Below are 7053 nucleotides of genomic sequence, written 5' to 3'. Positions count from 1 at the left end.
GTTGTTGGGACTCCCAAAACGGGAACATATACAGCCGAGGCTACGTGAACTGCACTGGCTGCCGATCATATACCGGGTCCAGTACAAAGTGTTGGTCATTACCTTTAAAGCCTTATATGGCCGAGGACCTACCTACCTGAGGGACCGTCTCTCCCCGTATGAACCCCAGAGGGCACTGAGATCAGTTGGGAAAAATCTAATGACCATCCCCGGGCCGAGGGAGACTAAATATCAGAATACTAGGGTACGGGCATTTTCAGTCGCGGCCCCTACCCTATGGAACCAACTCCCCGAGGAGGTGCGGGCCCTGCAGAACCTTGACCAGTTCCGCGGGGCCTGCAAGACCGCCCTTTTTAAACTCGCATACCTGGACTGTTAAGAAGATCGGCAATTAAGCACCCGCCAATGCGGTTAAGACCACACAGCTGAATAACTGCACTTACTGGATTGTTTTAATGTTATTAAGTTAATATTTACTGGTTTATATTGTTAAATGTAAAAGTTTTAACCATTGTATGTTTTTATGAAATGTTGTTAACCGCCCTGAGCCTGCCGAGGTGGGGAGGGCGGGATAGAAATAAAATTTATTATTATTATTATTATTATTATTATTATTATTATTATTATACCTATAGGAGAGCACTACTCCTGCTGTATATTTGCTATCATGTCATGAATAATTTTTAGAGGTGATTGTGCTCCAGTTATACCTAGTGAATACTGACCATGGTTCCGAAGCCATTTTTGGACACATGCGATCATCTCTTGGAAACGGATCAATCCGAAACAGTCGATATCGAACCACCATTGAGAACTTAATGCAAGAGATGAAAAACTGACACAGACAATTTTGCATGGAATTAGTCTATATTGATGTATTCACATAGAATTCTTGAAGTGGAAGACATTTCTGAAGGATATGGGGTACATTGTACAGTGCCTGAAGTTCTGTCTTTAGAGGATTGCTTCACTTTGAGTGTCATGGACTATATTGTTGCTGAATATTGTAAGGACTATAATGTTGCTGTGACTTATTGTGATTTGCATTGATTTATTTATTTCTTTATTATACTAATTAGGAGTGGACGGTGGCTCAGTGGTAGAGCATCTGCTTAGTAAGCAGAAGGTCCCAGGTTCGATCCCTGGCATCTCCAACTCAAAAGGGTCTAGGCAAGTAGGCATGGAAAACCTCCGCTTGAGATCCTAAAGAGCCACTGCCAGTCTGAGAAGACAATACTGACTTTGATGGACCCAGGGTCTGATTCAGTAGAAGGCAGCTTCATATGTTCTGTGAAGAAAATGATTGCTTTGGAGGGTAGATTCTGTGGCATTATATCCATGGCTTTTTTTGTAACAGGAGCTCCTTTGCATATTAGGCCACACACCCCTGATGTAGCCAATCCTCCAAGAGCTTACAAAAAAGAGTCTTGTAAGCTCTTGAAGTATTGGCTACATCACAGGGGTGTGGCTTAATATGCAAAGGAGCTCCTGCTAGAATTTCATCCCTGGACACCCCTGATGTAGCCAATCTTTCTGGAGCTTACAGGGCTCTTAGTCCAGGGCCTACTGTAAGCTCCAGGAGGATTGGCTACATCAGGGGTGTGTGGCCTTTAGACTAAATGCGTTTCCCTCCAAAATTTTACAAAGGAGATATCATCGAGTCTGTTCCTGTGGAGCGAATATTCTCGACTCAATTCAACATACATTGCTTGATTATTCTTTTTATCATAACCTCCGTAAAGATTTATTTTGCAAGCTTTCTTTCTCCCCAGATTTGTCTATTCTGCCACCCTGTTATTATTTATCGAACGATACTAAGGGGGAGGTTAGCGAGGCTGTGGCAAAATTTTTGGCTGACATCCTTAAATTTAAATCTGACCACGTATGAATGCCTCTGTAGGCTCGGTTTCATTTTATCTCCCATGTTTAAATTTTTACGTTCTGTGTATTTTTATTTGCAACTGTTATGCCATTAAAGGTTTGGTATGGTATGGCTGCGTGGCCTCATATGCAAAGGAGTCCCTGCTTCAAAAAAAGCTCCGGGCTTTTGGAGTTGACGTCTTGCTCCTTGCTGTGTTCGTTCTGTCTTGTATTAATTATGTATTTTCTATTATCCTTAAATAATATGAATTGCCATGTTACTCTAAGAGAATTTTGGAGGCACGGCTGCACGAAAGCAGTGCCTATTTCCTCTTACCACCTGGAACGTGGCATCCTTAGCAGTTCTCCAAACTTTCAGGTAGAGGATTTTTACATCACCTACTACCCCCGATCCTTTGAGCAGGAGATTCCGGAGATTTAACCTGGATCCTTCGGTATATAATATAATAATAATAATAATAAATTTTATTTGTACCCCGCCCTCCCCTGCCGAAGCAGGCTCAGGGCGGCTAACAATACGGTGACCAATGGTGCACCAACAATAAAACAGTTACATTAGAAACATTAAACATTAATTGACCTTAAAAACCTGATTAAAACAATTAACTAAAACATATTATAACGCTATCCTTGATGCTCTTCTAGTTGGTGCTGATGGCGGATTTTCTTCTTATCAGTATAATTCAGTTATTCATAAGCTAATTTAAAAAGGGTGGTCTTGCAGGCCCTGCGGAACTGATCAAGGTTCCGCAGGGCCCGCACCTCCTCTGGAAGTTGGTTCCAGAGATATGGGGCTGCGGCCGAAAAGGCCCGAGAGCGAGTGTTCTGTAGTTTGATTTGTCTTGATATGATTTGGATGCTCCACCCAGGGCCGGATCTAGGGAGTGGTGGAGGGGGTGCTTGCCACGGGGCTGGGGGGCACCAACATGGGTATGGAGTCCATTCTATTCTATAGGCCCATAAGATAGAATGGGCCCACAAGAGGGTGACATTTTTTTTATTTTGCCCCCCGCCTCAAAAAACATGTCAATCCGGGACTGCCTCCACCGCTGAACCATGGACTGCCAGTGCCTTTGCCGTGTGCCTACGTCCTTTCTTTCAAAAGACTACACCGGATTTTAAAATTAAAAACAAAACCCACCCCCTGAACTATTAAGATAAATAGCGTTTTCATCACTCAACGCTGAAGCCCAAACTCTTTGCGTTGCTAAATTCAGCAACGGTTGTCATTGTTGTGACCCTGACATAGATCTCTCCCCCCCCCACCCGCAACGTACCCTTAATTTTTTCCTAGCTTTGAGGTTGCAAACACCACAGGCACAATTATTCAATTGTCCTTCAAAAGGGATGTTTTTTGTACACTGGGCATTTTTCCCCTTTATGCTTGAGAAGATTACATAGGACTCAGCTGTAGGGGAAGAATCCAAGTTGGACTGTTTTGCTCTGTTCATTTCGGTTAGCTAAATTTGTGGTTCGGGTATCTTTGGGGGAAATGTCATCGTGGCTCACATTCTGGACTGCGCACCGAACCAGATGAGCGGGGCAAGCTGGGCTTCGTTCGAAACAAAATGATGGCTCGGTTTTGTGGGAAATGGTCTGAAATGTTATGAAAGAAATCCCAGGAGTTGATTGGAACAACGCACGATGCAAAATCTACAATGTTCTCCAATCTTTACAAGGTTGTTTCCACCCAGTAGTAGGGGTCCCAGCTCCAGGTGGGAAAAAACCTGAAGATTTTTGGGGTGGAGCATGAAGAAGGAGGGGTGGAATTCTAGCAGGAGCTCCTTTACATATTAGGCCACACACCCCTGAAGTAGCCAATCCTTCAAGAGTTTACAAGACTTTTTTTTTGTAAGCTCTTGGAGGACTGGCTACATCAGGGGTGTGTGGCCTAATATGCAAAGAAGCTCCTGCTAGAATTCAACCCTTGAGTTTGGGGAGGGGAGGGGCTTCAATGGGATATAATGGGCCATACAGGACAGGGCATAATAATAACTGTGTGCCATTGAGTCACAATCAGTTCATGATGACCCCAGGATAAGCTTTTCAAGACAAGAAGACATTGGATTTACACCCTGCCCTCATCTTGGAGTCTCAGAGCAGCTTACAATCTCTTTCCCTTCCTCTCCCCACAGCAGACACCCTGTGAGGCAGGATGGGCTGAGAGAGCTCTGACAGAACTGTGACTGATTCAAGGTCACCCAGCTGGCTTCAAGGGGAGGAGCGGAGAATCAAACCTGGTTCTCCAGATTAGAGCCCACCGGTCTTAACCATTACACCAAGCTGACAGGAAGTGTTTTGCCATTTCTGGCACCTGTTTTGCAACTTCTTTGGTGGTCTCCCATCCAAATACTAACCAAAGCCAACCCTCCTTAGCTTTTGATCTAATGAAATCAAGCTAGCCTGGGCCCGTCAGGGCGGAGGTGTTTTCCATTGCATGCTTCCACATAGCAACACAGACTTCCTGGGTGGTCTTCCATATAAAGACAGGGGCGAGAGCCAGTTTGGTGTAGTGGTTAAGTGTGCGGACTCTTATCTGAAAGAACGAGGTTTGATTCCCCGCTTCAGGTTTGATTCCCCACTTGCAGCTGCTGGAATGGGCTTGGGTAAACCAACAGCTCTGGCAGAGGTTGTCCTTGAAAGGGCAGCTTCTGGGAGAGCTCTCACAGCCCCACCCGCCTCACAGGATGTCTGCTGTGGAGAAGGAAGATAAAGGAGATTGTGAGCCGCTTTGAGACTCTGAGATTCAGAGTGGAGGGCGGGATATAAATCCAATGTCATCGTCGTTGTCTTCATCATCATCATCTTCTTCTTCTCTTCCAAGATCTGATGAGATCAGGCCAACCTGGACCATCCAAGTCAAGCTTCAGCTTCTGACCCTCCAGGGAACAGTCTGGGTTGATTTCCCTTAGGACTGACTGATTGGATCTTCTTGCAGTCCAAGGGACTCTCAAGAGTCTTCTCCAGTGAGTGCTCCCTTCTCATTGGGTGGTCCAAGTATTTGAGCTTCAGCTTCAGCATCTGACCTTCCAGGGAACAGTCTGGGTTGATTTCCCTTAGGACTGACTGATTGGATCTTCTTGCAGTCCAAGGGACTCTCAAGAGTCTTCTCCAGTGAGTGCTCCCTTCTCATTGGGTGGTCCAAGTATTTGAGCTTCAGCTTCAGCATCCAACCTTCCAGGGAACAGTCTGGGTTGATTTCCCTTAGGACTGACTGATTGAATCTTCTTGCAGTCCAAGGGGCTCTGAAGAGTCTTCCCCAGCACCACATCTCAAATGCATGTATTCTTCTGCGCTCGGCCTTCCTTATGGTCCAACTCTCACAGCCACACATTACTAGAAGTTTATATCCTTCTGAATCTATGTAAGTCAACAGAGGGTGTAACTGTGATTAGAAGTGTACTGTCTTGAAGGCACAATCTTCTTATAAAGACAGCATGGGGGGGGGGGGCACACACACACACATACCTGAACAGCTTGTCCTTGAGGTTACCAGGGCTTAGTCCGAAGTCTTGTAAGTTAAAAGCAACATCTCATAATGTCTGCTAAATATAGTGAGCAGTCCAAGTAATGAAGCTCAAAGGAGGCATAATGATTCATCTTGGAGAGAGTCGTGACCCTTAACGCTGCACACTGAACCAATCCAATCTATGTAATGCATTTCTGGGAAAGGCCAAGAAAGGACCCGCCTTAATGTTCCCCATGCAGATGGAGAAGTGCAGAGGGGAGTAAAATGAGCAGCGGAGCGGTGCAGAGTCAAGACCTTCAGTTCTGCAATATTCCTAAAAGACCTCCCAATACATCAAAGATATTTAAGGCATTATCAAAATGAGAAAGCTCAATCGGTAGGATTAGTCCTACTACCGGGAACTGAAGTTGGGAGAAGCAGGGCTTTTTTTAAAGCAGAAACTCCTTTGAATATTAGGCCATACCACCTGATGTAGCCAATCCTCTTGGAGCTTACAGGGCTCTTCGTACAAAGCCTGCTGTAAGCTGCAGGAAGATTGGCTACATCAGGGGTTGTGGCCTAATAGGCAAAGGAGGTCCTGCTAGAATTCTTTACAGGGCTCTTCGTACAGGGCCTGCTGGAAGCTCCAGGAGGATTGGCTGCATCAGGGGTGTGTGGTCTAATATGCAAAGGAGGTCCTGCTAGAATTCCTTACAGGGCTCTTCGTACAGGGCCTACTGGAAGCTCCAGGAGGATTGGCTGCATCAGGTGGGCGTGGCCTAATAGGCAAAGGAGGTCCTGCTAGAATTCCTTACAGGGCTCTTCGTACAGGGCCTGCTGGAAGCTCCTGGAGGATTGGCTGCATCAGGGGGGCGTGGCCTAATAGGCAAAGGAGGTCCTGCTAGAATTCCTTACAGGGCTCTTCGTACAGGGCCTACTGGAAGCTCCAGGAGGACTGGCTGCATCAGGGTGTGTGGCCTAATAGGCAAAGGAGGCCCTGCTAGAATTCCTTACAGGGCTCTTTGTACAGGGCCTGCTGTAAGCTGCAGGAGGATTGGCTACATCAGGAGCATGTGGCCTAATATGCAAATGAGTACCTGCTACAAAAAAAAGGCCCTGGGGAAAAAGGCATCATACCTGAAAATGTCCCTTCGTGAATGAAGGGCTTTGGACCTTGCTCCATTTCCCTTTTTGGAAAAATGAACCACTCTCATTCTGACAGTTTTCAGAGGGATGCCACTCTACCACTTTTGAATCTACCTTTTTGTATCTTCCTGGTACTATTAGTGTTTTATTAGTCACTGCATTGGAGAGGGTGGGACAGTGACTCAGTGGTAGAGCAGGAGGTCCCAGGTTCAATCCCCGGCATCTCCAACTAACAAGGGTCCAGGCAAGTAGGCGTGAAAAACCACAGCTAGAGACCCTGGAGAGCCGCTGCCAGTCTGAGTAGACAATACCAACTTTGATGGACCAAGGGTCTGATTCAGTATAAGGCAGCTTCATATGTTCATACGAACATTGTGATGGAGTCAGGGGTCTAAGGTGGAGAGCCAACAATAGGGTATAGAATACAAAGTCTTCATGAGAACATCAGAAGAGCCCTACTGGATCAGACAAGTGGTCCACCTAGTCCAACATCCTGTCTCACACAGTGGCCAACCAGTTCCTCTGGAGGGCCAACAACAGGGCAGAGAGTCCGAGGTCTTCATGAGAACATAAGAAGA

General features: G+C 46.0%; 1 non-coding gene across 1 annotated transcript; it reads left to right on the top strand.

Annotated features, from left to right (window-relative positions):
* The first annotated feature begins 1087 nt into the window (after positions 1-1087).
* On the top strand, positions 1088-1154 carry TRNAT-AGU (transfer RNA threonine (anticodon AGU)). The gene has a single exon. It is a non-coding gene; the product is annotated as a tRNA-Thr (tRNA).
* Positions 1155-7053: the final 5899 nt, after the last annotated feature.

The sequence above is a fragment of the Heteronotia binoei genome, unplaced genomic scaffold (assembly GCF_032191835.1).
Source record: "Heteronotia binoei isolate CCM8104 ecotype False Entrance Well unplaced genomic scaffold, APGP_CSIRO_Hbin_v1 ptg000468l, whole genome shotgun sequence".
In the NCBI taxonomy this organism is placed as follows: Eukaryota; Metazoa; Chordata; class Lepidosauria; order Squamata; family Gekkonidae; genus Heteronotia; species Heteronotia binoei.
This window is presented reverse-complemented; position numbering and strand designations above follow the sequence as displayed.